Raw genomic sequence first — 18,044 nt, forward strand, 5'->3', positions numbered from 1 at the left:
CTTCAGCTGTAATTTACAAGGTTTTGAGCGGCTTGGTTTTAGATGATGACACTCCTGCAAAATCAGTGATGTTCCTGTGTGAGTAATTTATCTTGAAAAGTAAAAATGTTCATGAAAAGGTTGCAATGAACACTTTAAAGTCTGATTCTGTTTCTGTAGAGATCACACTGAATATGGATTAAATTGTTCTTTGATTGCATGATTAGTCTCCTAAATCTAACGTAGGCTTTCTATTCCTTCATGAGATGATTCAACGATTTCAAAGTGAGCTAATTAATTAAAAATTACAGATTTCAATAAAAATTCTATTAAACATCAACACATGCCTAATTTTTTTTTTTTTTAAATTCTGGAACACTTTCAAGCATATCCATTATTTCTTTAAATATTCAGAATAATTCTCAATGAAAGTCAATACATTGCAGCAATCTGGATGTTATGTCATTAAAATAAGGCAACTCTAAGAATTTAAGAATTGTGCCAAAGGAAAAAAAATAGGAAGATGGACAAAGACATCTGAAAATACCATCTGAATTATATAATTTTTAAGCTTGGAAATAGGAACTTGATTTTTATGATGAGAAACAACATCTGAATAAATGTTTGTCAGCAGAGTTCTCTGTTTTTATTTCCACCATTATTCTATTGCCTTTGCAGTTTACCACAGCCCATGCTGTTGGTGAGACAACACTGAAATGTGGATAAGGCAAGCACTGATGTAATGCAATGCAATTTTTTAAAAGAATCAGCACACCATTGTTTCCCTTATCCTTAAGGCTTTTGGGATTGTGGGAATTCACCTTCTCCAGAGATAGGTACACACAAATTTCCCGTAACTTCTGATGACTGCAGTTAGTGTTAATGTAAAGGTTTGGTACATATGTATGTCCAACATGACAATCTTTTCTAAAACTAAATTATTGCAATCAAGTCCAGGAAATGTTAATTTAAAACTTGTAGTAGCATAAATGCTTCCTTAAAGTCCATGGTCCATAAACTTCTTGTAAAAACTGACTTTGAGATTGTAAAAAAACTGACTTCAAGAGGACAAGTTAAGGAGAGATCCTTCCTTAAATCTAGTGTGCCGTAACTGTCAAAATCTTCCAATACTGACTTGGCCCACCTGAGTCCTGAGCGTCTCATTTTCCTCCATCCCATGTGTTTCTTTGGGCCAAAATGACTGGATGGAGTCTCTAGTCCCTGTGAGTGATGTGGCTCCCATGCCATCCCTGAGGAGGTGGCAGTGCTGGCTGTAACCCTTCCAAACGCACAGAGGGGCTGAGCATCTGTGGCTCAGCTGCTGTGCAGTACCTGGGGAAAAGCTAGCATGGAGGTGTTTTCTATAGCAAGAATTCATCCTTAAATTCCAGTTCTACCTTTTCCTGCATTTCCCTACCCCTTTCTATCCAGCACTATCAAAAATGTGAAGTGCTGTAGAGAGCATCAAGTCTCTAAATTTCTACACATTTTACCTGCAAAGGGTATTCAGCATAATAAAGAGGGAATTACACCAAATTCCCACATTACAGCTGGATTGAGTGGAGAGGGCTGTGGAGTCATTTTGAAGAAATTGTTGTGTTCTTAGGCTGTTTGTGATGGAAGTTCCTTCACATTTCATGGATTTGTCATGCTTGAGATCCTGTGTACTGCACTGATCAGCCGTAAAACTGTCCTTTATTTGAAATTAAATGTGGAGAGGTTTAAATTGTTCTGTGTATATACAGACATAAGAAGCTCATCTTTGGCAGTGCTCAGATTATTTATACTGCAGCTGCAGTAAATTTGAGTTGCACCAAATGTAGCTCTCTAAATGTCAGCTTGATTTTCTCAAGACCTACTTTTAACTTATTATAAATATTACTTGTTACAGATGCTAAAACTCTTCAAAAGAGGAATGTCAGTCTGGGTGCAGAAATATGCATCACAGCAGGACATTTATTTCTATTCTTCTGAAAAATTACCAAAATTACCTTTGTTATATGCATTTAAGCATGTTGGGGTTGTGGGAATTCACCTTCTCCCTAGGTAGGTACACACAAATTTCCCATAATTTCTGGGGACTGCAGTTAGTGTTAATGTAAAGGTTTGGGACATACGTATGTCCAACATGGCAATATTTTCTAAAACTAAATTATTGCAATCAAGTCCAGGAAATGCTAATTTAAAAGTTGAAAAGGAAAAAAAGAAAAAGAATGTCAATTTATATAGACTTTTAACTGATTATATGAAATTTTTATTGTCTCCCAAACTTGTCTACTTTTTTGTTTGAATAAAAAAAGCAAGAAGATAATTCACTATTTATAATTTAAGAACTTCAGTTGCTGCCATGCAATGATATGGTCCACAATTCAAAGCTTAAAAGTGAAAAGGAGAATCCAGCATTTTTTTTTTAGATACTCAGAAAGCACTGAGCACAGTCTCAGTTCAAATTACTTATTCATTGAGACAAATAAAAGTTCAACACTGTATATAAGAGGTGGATTAAAATAATATTGATTGCAATTTTCTTGACAAATAACAAAGCAGAAATGAGAATTTGCATTCATGTGGAACAGATCAGTCACATTTGGAACAAAAATGACCTATCTTAGAAAACAGCTTCTAAGTAGGCAGGTAACTCTTAAACTTCAAAGTGTGTTCTTTCTCACATCATGCAATTACAGCCAAATATTTTTGCTTGGGTCAGGTGAAAAAACAAAAATCTGTATTCTCAGCTGTAGAGTTTTTAAGACCCATATTGTCTTGCTTATTACTGTGGATGTTAATTCCACAGTGGCAGTGTGACTGACCTTGCCCTTCTGCAGCTGGGCCTGTCAGATTACACTGATCTTAGGTACTGTTTGTTAGTGTTCTCTTTTCTGACCAGTCACCTTTAGTTACCCAAAGTCTTAGGTTCACTTCACTGTAATCAAGAAGCTAGTGTTCTAGGGAGAACAAAGATATTTTTCATTGGGTTTTTGTTGGTTGCATTAGTTGTCTAAATGAGGGACTGTTAGAATAGGATGGTATAATGGAATAAATGTCAATTTGGACAGAGATACACAGAAATTGCCTTAGTTATTTGTAATTTTTCTGCTTCATCTATTCATTTCTGAAATACTTTCAAGCTATTTATTTACTATGTTAAGAGTTTAATTTTTATTGATCTCTCAAATCGCTCATTGAAACTTTCACCGGAGTTACATCAGCACATATCATCTTATTGCCATGGTTTTACTATCATAACTTTAGTTTTGTGTCAGTACTAGTCGAAAACAATTCTAGCCATGTTTGTGACTTCTCTTGGCCATTCCTAGACTCAGAGAAGTCAGTGGTTGGTGCCTCCTGGAGAGTGGTGCTGAACCCCTGAGATACTTGCAGGCACATTCTATGGGCCAAACTTTGTCCCACATAGTCTGGGGTGAATTTGTAGCTACTGATGTAGTTATCAAAGTGTTCTGGACAAATCAAAGCAGAAATTGCTCTTTCCTTTAGGTTGAAGCATAGAAAAGACAGAATTAATTTTGATTTTTTGTAAATATTCTGACTTAATTTATAAGAATTGGAAATGCTTGTCATATATTCATCAGTACCAGTCCTTTTACCTGTGCAAAGTTAAGACACAGAAGACCTGAAAAGAGATGAGAGTAATTTTTGTATGAGATGGAAAGGCAAGAGAAAAAGAAATCAATTCAGCTAGAATATTCCAAAACAAATTCATGCCCTACTGAAGGATCAAGTACAAGGACTTTGAACGTTTGGGTTAGCTGGGGGACATCATCTGAATTAGATCCACTTGAAAGGGTGAAAAAGCATCACTGCTCTATCCGGTAATGCCACAAGTATTCAGCTTTTGTGGTTGCTGTTATTAATGCAGCATCTTGCTTTCAATAAGTAATGTTTACATTTCAATTGTAGCTTCCAGCTTGAGCTCACGATTCCCATTTTTTTGTAGCTGTTAAGTTCCATTGCAGTGAAGCCCAGTTTAATTCTTCTTCTTGAGTCTGCTATGTAATCTTGATTTCTTAAGCATATTTTCTAGCTCTGGTATTCTCTTAGATTCAGGATATTAGGACATTTTCAAAATGCTTTCTATTTACAATTTAACATTATACAATGTCAAGAATAATTAAAAGCATAGAGAGATGACAGAGAAAATGCCATTTATATGATCTTTCCATTTCGCTTTTATGAGTTTCGCTTAGAATGCCTTCTTCAGGAGCTAAAATTGTCTTTTTAGCAAATGCAACATGCAAAAAAAGAGTTAACAGAAAATGGTCATGATCACTCAGTAACTTTATTGTCACAGGTTGTCAAAGTTCTGAGCTAGGTGGTTTCGTCAGAGTTCAGGATGAATGTCCAGCCCACACTGTGACTCAGTGTGTGAGGAAATCATCCCAGCTGGCAGTTGCTGTGGTAGGGCCTTGGGACAAAGCTTCCCTGAAGTTTGGAGGGGTGGTGGAAGGGGAGATTTAACATCTCGCTCTGTCTTGCTGACTATGGAGCTGATGGTGCACCTGACTAGGGGAAAGAAGGAGGCCTGTAAATCATGCTGCAGTTTGTAGCATGAGGATGTCAGGAAGCTTGAAACCTTGCTGTTCCCTCCACTCCTGAAATACAAACCCCATACAATAGGCTCTTCTTGCAGGACCTACAGCTTCCAACCATCCCAGTGTACCTGGCAGCTCTGCCCTGCTCCTTTCCCCTGCCCCTGCTGCATCAGTGGGATCACACAGGGAGCAATATCCTGGCTGTGGTCAGGGGAGCAGTGGATGAGAAGAAAATTCAGAGCTGTAGCAAGGCCACAAAAACACACAACAAGTGGAGGCATGACCTCTGATGTGTCATACATGGGATGGTAAGGTATGAAAGCAGGCAGGTGAGGTACATATCAATGGTTTCAGCACCTACCAGGTTTGGTACAGAAGCATTTAAATACAGTACATCAGTATGTTGCCTGACAGTGCTGATATTCATATACCTGCATATATATCCTGCTCTGTTCCAGCTGCTGAAACATTTCATGTGTCTGAGTGATCAAAAGCATACAATATTGCATGTGTAAAAGAAGTAATTACATTATTGATGAGTTACAGAATTTAAGTTTTGGTCAAAGAAGGAGTTTGATACCACATAATACTTGGAGACTTGTGGCAGAATCTGTGGCCTTGAGTTGGAGTTGTAGGTTTCCTATACAATGGCAAAGAAAGAATGTATGATCCATAGTGGTATGCACAAACCTAAGCATTGAGCCAGCTGAGGTAGCAATAGCAAAGCCCTGAGGACTCACTCCTGTTTTAAATCCCCACCCTCTTGGAGGCTTACGTGCCTAACTGTGCATTTCTCTGCATGCATTTCTCTCCACACATAATTTACAGCCATGAAAGTAGGAACTTAATCCTCCTCTTCACAGAAAAACCACATAGAAGAATCAATCTTTTCTATTAAAAGGGATCCAGAGCAGAAGTAGGTGGTGATTCCTCTCACCTCCTCCTCAGCCTTTTCAAGAGGACATCTTGTTTCAGCCCCTTTTTCTGCTTTTACAAGCACAATCTGACCTGGAAAGTTCCCCAGCATACAGACTGTTGGGGAGGACGAGTACTTTCAAACCCTGCCCCAGAAGTCATGGCAGATTGTATAAAAGCTTTAATGATTCAATGCTCTATGGAGTGGGAGTAGGAGTAAGTGTAACCCTGATTCTGCAGTGTGGTGGTTAGATCACTTCCATAGGTTTGGAATACTTAGTCTATGCTTCAAGGACAATTTAGTTATATTGTATTACTTAGAGAGTGATAAATAGGACTCTTTGGAAACAGTTTCTCTAGCCAGCTTCCCTACAGAGCCAAACTTGCTTCTTTATCTCTGTCCCAATGATGACAAAAATGTCCAAAAAGACCTAAATGAAATACTTAAGAAATTTATAATGCAAACTGTGATACATTATGCATTTCCTCAGGAAAATTTTGGAAACTGGTCAAAATAATTTAATTAGTTACTTCATTGTGAAAAAGGTTTTAAGAGCCAATTAGACAAATCAAGCAGGGAGAGCTGCAAGCTTGAAATATAGAATCAGTAAAGTGAAATACTATTCTAAGGAAAAAGGTGGAGATGACAGTACATGAAAGGGAAGTGATCTGCAGATGAAAGGCACAATAGCAGTAAAAGACACATAGTGAGGGTGATAGCATGAACTGATGAGGGGGAGCAAATGGAATCAGTGCAAACTGGCATAGACTCATGGAATAGCACTGCTTGGAATGAATAAGCTTGCACTGCAGCTGTCTCAAATAGGGACTTGCTACTGCTCAGGTAACGATCTAATTGTGGAGAAAACCATGCAAAGCTCGTTATCTAGCATATATATACACATGTGTATGTATTTTAGTTTGGATAGTCAAATGTGTCTTGTACGGTGATGTGTCATGTTGTAAGATTTCACAGTAACAACTGTCTGCTTGTGTACTTTGATTTCATTGTTGTTGGTAGTGTAGTTAGTTTCTTCAGACCCTGTACATTGCACAGATACATTTGTACACTCAGGTTCTCTCTTTCTGCATATCCACAAAACATTCACAAGGGAACAATTAGTGAAATGATATAAAACGAATAACACAGGATCTATCAACAGGCTTAGGTTGGAAAGTGCCAGATGAGTGCTTCATACCTGAGCAGTGTGAAAAAAATCTGGATTGGAATGTTGAAGTTTTGCCATGTGTGTCATATCATACACATTGGGCCAAGCTCTGTCTACAGTATGGAATTTCACAGCTGTCAGTTTGCACTACATGAATGAACAGGCTCATGTATGTTATGCATCCTCTTACTCCCGTGCTCTCCACTGCTAGAAGTGCTGTTAGGCCTGCAAACTTTTGCCTCCCTCTTATAACACCCAACGTCCCATGCACAAGTCTGGAAGTGTAAAGCAAAATTAGAATTTCCCCCTTTCTGTATATGTCATTACAGATGGTTACAGATGGTTCTGTTCTGCACAACAGTCTGATGCAGAAGGTAGAAGCTCTCAAAGTATACACTTATATATGTGAAAAGTATGTGAATGTCAAGTGTAAGCTAGATAGCTTGGACCAGATAACCCAGACTTTACCTCACACTCAATAAAATTATTTATGGAGGAAGAAAATGCTTTATATGAAAAAGGGAGAGTTCTTGTAGCTGCAAGGAAGGCTGGAGATTTTGGTGATAAATTGATAAGCAAAATTTAGACTTTAATGTGGTAACAATAATGCTAATTAATGGCATTAATATGGTAAAAAGAAATGGTTTTATAAGCATAGAATATGTAGAGTTATCTGTCAAACCTAGCTTGCAAGGTCATAAAGCAACATGAATAAGAGCTATTGTTAGTAAAGAATATATTTCAGAGAACTCAATATGTTTTTTCTTCCATAGTATAGGCATTTCTGAAAAAAGCTGAAGGTCACATCTGGAAGATGAAAATGTATTTTCCCACAGAAGGTACTAAAGGGTTTATGATTATGTGAGAGAACACTGTTAGGTACATGGAACCATTACATTTTGACAAGGTAACTGATCTAGATGAATGATATTCACAAATTCCAGAGAAATTATTAAGGTAAAGAAAAGCCTTTAGAATATCTTCTTTTTTTCACATCTTGTTAACAGCTAGGGAAACATCAAAAGACAGAAAGAGGGTAGTAGTTTTTCTGTATTTTTGGGAGAAGTTAGAGGGAGAAATACATGGCATTGTCTCAACTGTTTAGAGCATGGTGCTGATAAGGCCAAGATTATGGGTTTGGGTTTGATCCCTGTATGGGCTGTTAACTTAAGAGTTGGACTTGATGATCCTTGTGGGTCCCTTCCAGCTCAGAACATTCTGTGATTCTGTGGATGTGTAATATGGAAAGAAGAATTACTATTGTTTAAAGACCAAGCAATCAGGCTTGATGAATGTGCAATATTTGTGTGGACAGTCCTGAATAGCCAAAGAGAAGTAAATTAAAGGACATGTTGTGCTTGGACATACGAGTCTCTTGACACTATGTCATATGTAGACACCCACAAAATTGATTTCTCTAAAAAGCTAAGCTGAGATAAACACCAAGGACTGATGAAATGAATTTCAAATTAACTTAGTAGAAAAAAAAATAAAGCATGCAAACTAAAGGGGAATACTTTGTAAGAAGACATGAGACAAATGAGGCAGAATTAGTGGTCAAAGCTGAAGACCACTCTGGTATACAAGAGAGGGGTTATTGGAAAGAGAGCAGACTTTGCAGGAAAAAATAAGAATGAATGCAGAAACATGACTGTGTAGAGACAAAATAATGTTTTCAATATTATTCTGGTAGGAAAGCAGTAGTTAAGTTTAAAGTACTAGAGAAATGCAATTAAACCCATCCCCAGCAGCAGAACATTGAATGTCAATCAATAATTAGAGCTGGGCATACAGATAATAAACTACCTGCACAATGTGTACCAAGATAAATAATACAGAATACTTAATTTCCACATATAAACATACTTACACCTATATGTAATATAGTTATTCTCTTAAGTGCTAAATCCATACAAGAAAGACTGATGGAAAATGAGGAATGATACTCTGCTGAACTCTAAAGGGTTTAGTGTGCTGTGCAGAGTATCCATCTATCTCTTTTATTTTGCTGAGGATCATTCATAGACTCATAGAATAGTTTGAGTTGGAAGGGACCTTTAAAGGTCACCTAGACCAACACCCCTGCGATGAGCAGGGATATCTTCAATCCATCCTCCTACCATCTCTGTCATGTTCCTGTTCTTTGAGCAAATAATCTCCAGGAAGAACTCCACAGTTCTTTAATACAGCTATAGTTTATTTTTGAGGTTAATTTGTGTCAAGATTGTACTGCTCCTTTGATTTTTGGATGGTAGCCTTAGGTTGTAGGCAGAATCAGAAAAGCATGTTGCACAAATGGTGCATTGAGCATAAGCAATGCAGTTCAGTCCAAGTGAAGTAACAATAAAGCCTTTAGACCATATCACATCTTCATCTTCATGCAACATATGTCACAGATAAATGATTTTAACTATACAGAAGAGAATTTTACCATGTATTTTAGTATGCGTATCTTTCTGCTTGTAAAGTCACATACTTCAGTATGTACAGTAAGATCAGCTGTGCCGAGTGAGTTATCCTTGTGTAGAGGGAAAAAGAGCTTTATACAGCTCTCTAAAATTAGGTATAAGATCAGCTTGTCTTTCATAAAAGTGTCAGAGTTTCAAGTGCCAGTTTCTCACATATCTGCAAGGTCAGAAAAGGCTGTAAAGTCATACATGGGAGCTGGCTATCAGCTCTTGCAAATACTGTCACGTGAAGCCATACTTGCTCTCCCTGAAGGACCATGCATTATTGAACTTCACAGCTGTGGTGGTTTTGGGAACAGGAAGAATGCTGCAGATGGAGAAGTGAAAGCTTCTTACAGCCTTTGTGCAGAAGTAATTTCAGGGAAAGAAATACATACTCTGGCTGTTGCCATTTTTATAAGTTTTTAAAGTTGTTTAAAGCTGAGTCCCTGGTTTGGACTGTTAAGTGCATCCCAGATAATGAGGAGTGGACAGTATGGTTGGCAGTACCCACGTGCTGAGCTGATGTATCCGCAGGTTTAAATTCCCTTCAACAAACTTATTCCACAGCTCATATAAGTTTCAAATATACTTTATTAAAATTGCTGTCCAGAAAAAAAATAAATTAAAAACGTGCCTTCTTTGTGAAAAGTATATCTCACCATTAAAACTGCTCAGGCAGTGAGATTGCCCACTGCTTTGTCTTTACATTTTAATGTGCTTATTTATAGGAACACAGTTTTTAAAAGCACACACAACAAACATCATTGTGCTCTCCAGGCAAATGTATAAGATGGGCTAAAATCTCCATTTGTCTGTGCTGTGCATGCTCATTTAGATTATGGTAAAGTGGGTATAAAACACTACTGGAACACAATGGAAATGATGTATGCCTCTTTGCAATGAGATAAACGATTATATGCGGTATTAGAGCCATAATTTTATGCTTGTTAGTCATCCAATTTTGATTAAGGGAGCATTTATTTTAAGAATAAGTCTGCACTGCTGTTCACATTTTCTCTTTCTACAGCAAGTTGTATGTTAAAGAGCAGGACAAAATGCAGTTCAAGAATAGGACAGTTGGGACTGATGTGGAGAAAATAGCACAACACAGAGCTGAACTAGTAGAAGAGGTACCAAATGGAACTGTTGGTTACTGGCTTCAAAGGTAATTTGGGTTTAAAGGTACTTGGGCCCTTGAGGTAAACACTGGGAATTTCAGTTGCTCATAAAATGCTAAAGTTGACACAGAATGTTTGCCTTCCAAACACCAAAACCTATTCAGATTAATTCCACAATTGTACATATTGTGGGGCTTTTAGTAGTTCCAGAAGATTTCAACAGTTGCATATGAAATAGAAACTCTTGAACCAAATCAAAATCAAATGAGGGAGGAAAGAGAGCTTTCAGCCAGGATCACACAAGAAAAAAGTTTAAAATTTACTGCTACCTCCTAAATCTCTCTTGTGCAAGTGTTACGAGTAAGATCAGGAAATTTTGTTTTTTCCTTTTTAGATAATTGAGTTGATGTAACACAGAGGAGTTATTATCCCTTCTGACAGGTAAGATGGGTAACTCAGAGCCAAAAGGAAGCATTTCTTAGATGAACCATGAGTAGAGGAGGGTGGACATGAGTGCCATATTCATTGCGATTTGAATTCAGGAAAATCCTGCCTGATGAAAGATACAGGGAGGGGGATATGTCTTCTCTGAAGCCTAGAACTGAGTATGTGTTCACTTCCTTTGTAACAGCCTAGCTGATTCCTAGTGCTAGCTGTCCATAAGCTTGTATATGCACCAGAAAAAAAAAAGAAGGCATCTTTAAGTACATCTGAATTTAAAACTTTGGTTCAAACATATGGGAATGAAGGGTTTTGAAATACAAGTTATCAGCTAAACTTTCTTTATATTGTATCTTAAGCAATCCACTTGCTCCTCTTACATATAGGCCAGCTCAGTGGGGTGCAAAGTTCTTATCCTGGCTCACAAAGGAAATAGTCTGACATAATTCAGGTATTTCAAATGATCTGTCATTTGAAGAATGACATAACCCTTTGTAATATAGGTGTAAGGGCTTTAAATTCCCAGCTCATGTGTCAGTCACAGTGGAAGTGCTGCAGAGGGCCGGCCCAAGGGCAGGGGGATGTGCCCCAGGACCCTGTGGCTTCCCTGCAGTGGAGAGCCTGTCTGGAGAGTGAGCTCAGAGCTGGCTTGGGCAGCTTCTGCAAGCAAGACTCAAGCCTTTGCCAGTGAGATTCACTGCTTGGAAGATGTGACTCCTTGTAGAAGGGAGCAGGGTCCCCTGACACCTACTTAATGCACACAGGTTGCTGGGAAATTTATGACACCAGAGTTTTCAGTCCTGGCAGAGTGACTTAATATATATTTAAACCTACAATAGCCAGGACATATTTCATATCCTGGTTTTCTTTTCCCCTAGATATTGCCACTGTTTCAGTGAGCCTGCAGGGCACATTTTCTTGAAAGACAGATATGCTTTTTCATGTAACACCCCATTAAGTAAAGCCCTTTAGCAAGGACAAAGAGTCTCTGAAGATCCTCTTTTGGCATAGGATGTTTACAGACTGAAACACAAACTGGCTGTTTCACTGAAAAAGAAAAAATTCCAAATTTCCTGGTTAATCTGCTGACTGCCCTGAAACATTCTGTTTGTTTCAGTTTGATATTTTCCAAGAAAGCTTCTGATGATTTTTCTTTAACCTCTTTCTAATGGCTTTGTCAATATCTTTCAAGCATTTGTTTTTGTGTCAAGTTTTCATACTCCAGATATATGTAAATGAGAAAGGTGTTGGAAAAGAAAAGGGCTGCTGTAGATGTGTAAGTCTCTGAGACCTTCAAAATTAGTGAGCTGCAGGTGTAGAATAGTTGTACTGTGATGGATTTCTCCTCCAGCTGTAGAAACAGGGGGAAATATGCACACAGTGGAGTGTGCACACGATAGCGTGGCTTGTCAGGTAACTCTTCTCTAGAGAATGGCAATTTGGGGTCAAAAGTAGAGTGATTTCATGAGCCTTGTCTCTCCTCAACTTGCACATGTGGATTAGTAAAGAGCAGCAGAAGCAGTGAAAAAAGCGTGACTGACGGTTTCAATGTATTGCTCGGCTGCAGAGCTATTCAAAACAAATTGCACGATATGGAGCTGGTGGACATGGGATTGGTGTCCTGACAGACACGTTCCATGTTCTTAGCTTCAAATCAACCTTGAACAGCTTTTTGCAAGTTTTTCCTCTGCCTGCCAAAGTGTTCCTATCAGCAGTTCACAACTTTGGTAGAATTTATTTCTTTCCACCTACCATGTACAGGAAATTTGACTCAGAAAGATGAGATGCAAATATTATGCAGGGTTGACCTTTTCATTTTCAGGGTAACTAATTAGCTTGACAAGTAACACATTTAGTAAAATACGCATATGTCATTAGATAATCCTGCCTACCGCTTTATGGTGGCTCCCTAAAATACATCTTACTTTTGTTGCAATTAGCTGCAGGCTTGCTGTTGACTTAAATAAGAGCAGGACTACAGACTTAGACGAAATGCAAAGTAATTTAATGTGCAGTCTCTGATCTGGCAATGTCATAGTTACTTCTTTAGTTGTGCTTTGGCACCACAACATAGTGCTGACTGAGTACCTTTTCCAGTTCTGCTTGTTTTTGCTATAGGACAGGACGTAATGTGTGGCATTTAATATGAAAGACATTAAAATAGAAATATTTTTAAAGTAAACTTTGGGGAAAGGTAGAAATTTCTGGGGCAGACTAAACTGAGGTGCCAGTCTGGACATGACTTTAGGGTGAACCTGGGCAACTGGCTGGACAGATTCCTTTAGCTAAACTGTGTAATGGTATTTATGCATAGACTGCTGTGCTGAGGTCTGTGCAGGAGTTGTAATTTGTATTGTTACTTCACTGCAACTAAGCAAAGAAAGACATGGTCATGTTAATTTTTTACTGTGGGTAACAACCTGGTGGCCTTCAAAGAGCCTGAGGAGAGGTAGTTGTGTCCTCTGCTGAAGGAAGGAGAGAGAAGTGGTTATTTAGACATAAGGGATTGAAATAAATGGCCAAGAATTTGACCCAGGTCTTCTAGGCCAACAGAAAGAAGCTGGTCATGTCGAAAATATAAAGCCCACTCCCAGTTGCTGTTGGGAGTCATTTATTGTCTTGAACAGATGTTCTCAACCACAGTTAACCTTGAATCCTGCATGGTTTGGGTCTGATGTAGGATGATTAGCGTTCCCTTGCTCTGGACTGCAGCGTCTGCTTTTTGGTGCCACCTCACAGTATGGTGTGGCAACAGAGATAAATGGTGCCCTGCTGCAAATGGTATTCGGTGATACTTTGCAATTCTAATGAACCCATCCTGTGCTCTTCAGTGTCCTTTAAACCTTGACAATTAGGAAGAGTAAAGAAGGGGGAAAAGTCTTACTAGATGGGAGACAATAGAGGAAACGGAGCTTGTGAATGCCTACAACAAAGAGAGGAATTTAATTTCATACTGATACTTTGAATTGTCTTGTTCCCTTCCCCATTGGGAGATGCTTACGTTTTTATTATAAAATACATCAGTTAACTGTTTCACTGTTTTATATACTTTTTATTTTAATCTGGATCTGAGCCTGATGTTGCCATTAAATCATCTGCTTTGTCCTTCTTTATTTATATTCTTCCTTCTCAATTTATTGCCTCTTTGCCTTTAATGAAGCAGAGGTGGCAGCTTTACAGATGGGAAACTAAATCACAGAGAAACTACGTGACTTTTTTACGTGACCTATGTGCAGAAAATTAATAATCACTCTTATTAACAGGTGCAGGCACTACATGTAAATATTGCAAGTAGTTTAGCTGCTTTGGCTGTGCTGGTTTGGGGAAAGTTCAGATTTTATGAGAGAATGTATGAGACATTAGTGCAAATTTTCTTCTTTTCCTTACATTTTTGCTCATGGTGCATCCATTCAGTGAAGGCTTTATGTACCTCTGGGTCCTCTCCTGGCTACCATTGGGTTGGATTTCTCTCCTCTACTAAAGTGCTAAAGCTGCACTGGTTTTGGCTTTTGACATGGTCCCCTGGCAGAACTACTTCATGGAGCTCTCTTTATCCTCCTTGATTGCTCTCCTTTTCCTTCATGTTGGCTTGCTTTCATCACTTGTAGCCTGTTCTGATGCTCTTCAATTTCCTTTTCTTTTAGCAGTGTCTCCTGTTTGAAGTTTAAAGCAAGTCTTCCCTCTCTGTGGAAACATTTCACTCCTGTCTGCCATTCACTTTGTTTTTTCCCCTCCTAGGAGCAGATGCCAGCTTGTGCTGACATCATCCCCCAAAAGATTGCTTTGCTAATTGGTATGACAGAGAACTTGTTTGTTTGTTTGTTTTTCATTCTGCTTTTGCTTTCTATTTTGTCCTCTCTGCATTGGGCTGATCATTCTCTGGTGAGCTCAGCAAGGTCACTGGAGTCATTGGCAGGCTTGTACAGAAGGATGTCCTATATGATCCGTTTGACGCATACAACAAAGTCTGTGATGTCTATTAACAACGCCCCAATATTTTGTAAATAGCAGCACTTTGGCCTTACTATTGTTCATTATCAGAACTAGAAGACTGCTTAGCATATTTTACTTATATTTACTTATTTTACTTATGTAACTTCACCAGGCCTTACATGCCTACAGAAGTAACCCTATTTAGCAGTGTAAGGGGTGAGGAACTGGCTAAGTAAGACAATTTTAAATCAGGTTGCATGTATGGATGTCAATGCTGGATTTTTAACAGTGGAGTGATGATGTCTGAAAGCTTTGTTAGCAAATATCTTTGAGAAGTGAGGAGGATGTTGAGGTGCCATGAGGTGAAAGAAAGGCAAATATCTTTGAAGATGCATGAAAAAGGAGAGCAAGGACAATAGAGACCTGTCAGCTTCTTCAATAGCTAGATGAATGATAATTGATGCTAGAGGGAAAATCTTATTTTGTGGAGCTGTGAAAGGTTTTTGTACCAACTGTGAGTTAAAAGTTAACAGATAAAGTCTATCTGAGATATACTTCTCACCAGAAATATCATGTGGCTCTAAAGGATAGAAATATCTTGGTACAGCAAGAGGGGATACAAATGATATAGAACAGACCAGAACTTTCAGCCACAACCTTTTTTTTTTTTTCCCCAGAGAAAAAAAACTTCCTTTATTCATGTGTTCATTGAAATACCTGGCATGTAGGTGTGCAGTGGCAACATCTTTTCCATGTACCAAGGTGTTTAAACTAAGATTTAGCCCAGGTTCTTGGAAGTGAGAATTTAGCAATCAGCAAATGTACTGCTTTGCAGATGTGGCTAATTGTGTGACCCATGACTAAAGCACCGTTTTGAGAGTGTGAATTGATTTCATAGATCTTCTCTCATTTCCCTCATAAAAGGCAGAAATGGAGGAAGCGTCTTAGGGCCTATGACAGCCAGCGCACAGTCTATTATATATCCCCACCATTGGACAAATTTGCTCTCAGCCCAGCCTACAAACCTTAAGAGTGTCTGATAGGTATCCACATACTGGCATCTTTCTTTTGTGCCTATCTACAGTCAATAACCCCCATCAGTGGACTGCTCCTACCAGAGGAAACACTCCTGTTAGAATGGAGAAGAGCTAAAGTCTTAGTCTTACGCCTCTGCTACAGGTCAAATAAATCACCCTGAATTTTTGGTACAATGACAGTGACAGCTGGGAAAAGCAATTTGTTGAAGACAGTTGCATTTTACCGAAGAACTGTTGTCCAAAATAAAACAAAAGGTTCAGTGCAGGAAGAAAGGAATCTAAAGAAGTGTTGAAATAGATTGTCCTTTCCAGATCAAATGTTAGTATTATTTGCAGCACTGCTTTTTGGAGGTCTGCAGTGCTCTGGCTCAGCACCACTGCTGGCCAGTTACCCATCTCATCCTCTGCAGCACCGAGGGGCAAGATAATTCAGCAAGAGCCACCTTTACCTCCACCTCTTACCCATGGGGCAGATGGAGTGCCTGAGGCCTTGATAGTGCTTTTGCAGAGAGAGGGGGAGCTGGAGAAGTATCCAGCCCTACTGGCTTTAAATGTTCATGTTTTGCACCATCTGCAGAACAGGAGAAAAGGCAAATTAAGAATCCTTCACTTCCAGTCCTTGATTAGGAATCCCAGGGTCAAGCAACAATAAACTGTTTATTAACCTGTACAGGTGATAATAATACAGACTGATTCTTGTGACATTATTATTATGTTTGATGAGTTTTTTAAAAGAGTGAGAGACAGTAGATTTAGTGATTTAAGCTAAATGTATGGGAGCATATACAATGCATTATGCATTTAGTTGTTTCTATACCAAGAATTTCATAAAGTGATGTCAGTTGAAAATCTCTACTGGATTGCAAAATACTTATATGCAGAATTTGGGTACTGCAGAAAATTACACCGTACTTAAGTTCCAGAGTTCCTTTACACATTCATATAACAGCCTGGCAAACTGTGTAAAACACATGACAAATTGTGTACCAGTCTCTACCAAGTAGATTCTGCTCCAGAAAAATATGCACAATGCCAACACTGGAAAAGGAAGGGTGGCCATTGCATTGTAAATATCACCTTCTCTTCCTCACTCTTATATGGATCAGAGATCGTGTTATATCTAACTCGCTTTTTCTTGCTTCTTGGCTAAAATGTCTGGATTCCTTTGGATAGTCATTTGATAAATCTATTAATAACTTTTCCACTGCCTTTCTAAAGTAATTTGGCTAATGTGCAGAGCTGAACTTCCAGCCAAGTCTGAAAGGCTTTTTTCCCCATTTAGAAATTGCAACTGTTCCTTATGTGCAGCAATAGTTTTCCCTTAGAAGAGGCTAAGATGGCTCTATTAGAAGAGCTTATGGTTTTTGGATACGTCTCTTGGGTACTTTTACACAGAAAATGATCACATTGAAGTACTTGTGAAAGGGAAACCCTTTTACCTGTTTTGAAGCTGGCATGATGCATACCGGGTAGGTCTGGATGCCTGTGCTTTGTGTGCCTTTGCAAGGACAGGACAGCTTTGAGCACCATTAGAGACATCCCTGCCTCGTTGTTATGGTTGTACTGGCTTTGATCCTCAGCATGGGAAGATGAAAAACCAGTTGGTGTCAACAATTGCAGTGGCTTTTTGTTAACTGCCAGGCTGGATCAAAGAGTGGAGCATTTTTGTTGAGACTGTGTCAGGACATTGTCTCATGCAAGTGGGGTGGAGGAAGGCTGGGCATGTAAGGGACAGCTTTGCCCCAGGCTGCTGTGGCTTTCTGTGGCAACATGGTGGCAGAATCAGGTTGCTAGGTAGGTGTTGGGGATGAGCCAGTGGCATTAAGGCAGCAGACAAGAGGCTGCATCCAGTTCAAGCTGGCATTTCTGTCTGGTCTGCAAGACAGGCAGCCTTGGTGCTGTCAGGCACAGTGCATGTACAGCTGCCTGCTGGGGAAGGCTTGTCTAAGGAACAGCAAGGCTGGTGCAGGGATGACTGGAATATTTTCCCATAAATATTCTTTAAGCGTGTAAATGATTGTGATGAAATCATAAAAGTAATTGGCTCTTGTAACTCCTTTTTTGAAAACAAATTAAGCCTAAAAACATGTAGAGACCTCCTCCCTTTCCAGAATATTATTGAAAATTAATAGACCATCTGAGCCTGCAGTATCATAAAGTCTGTATCCTTTTTTTTTTTTTTTCACATACCTTCAGATTCATCTCCAGCAGCTCTCCATCTGTTTCCAGGCTGTTTTCTAAACCAGTGTGATGCCTCAGGTGCAGAAGAGAGAGACAATAATTAACAATGTGGCCTACAGCATCTTGGGGAACAATTAATTTTAGTGAATGGACAGGGGGAGGAAGAAGGAAGGTAAGCTTTGCTCATTTGTCTGCTCATGCATTCACAGCTGGGCATATTGGATAGATGCACAGACAGATATGTATGTATCTCCCAAAAAGACTATTTTCA

The 18,044-nt window shown here is 38.9% G+C and overlaps 1 long non-coding RNA gene across 23 annotated transcripts in view; it reads left to right on the forward strand.

Moving 5' to 3' along the window:
• The window catches only part of LOC108445249, a 290,571-nt gene that overhangs the window by 123,914 nt on the left and 148,613 nt on the right, over nt 1–18,044 (forward strand). For 16 of the 23 annotated variants that reach the window (XR_001860038.1, XR_001860035.1, XR_001860029.1 and 13 more), the window contains one exon: nt 17,789–17,945. The exons of 6 other annotated variants lie outside the window; for them this stretch is intronic. This is a non-coding gene — a long non-coding RNA (uncharacterized LOC108445249). The remainder of the gene's footprint in view (nt 1–17,788; nt 17,946–18,044) is intronic. One more of the 23 variants, XR_001860032.1, reaches the window with a different exon arrangement.

This window comes from Corvus brachyrhynchos, unplaced genomic scaffold (genome assembly GCF_000691975.1).
Source record: "Corvus brachyrhynchos isolate BGI_N302 unplaced genomic scaffold, ASM69197v1 scaffold11, whole genome shotgun sequence".
NCBI lineage: Eukaryota > Metazoa > Chordata > Aves > Passeriformes > Corvidae > Corvus > Corvus brachyrhynchos.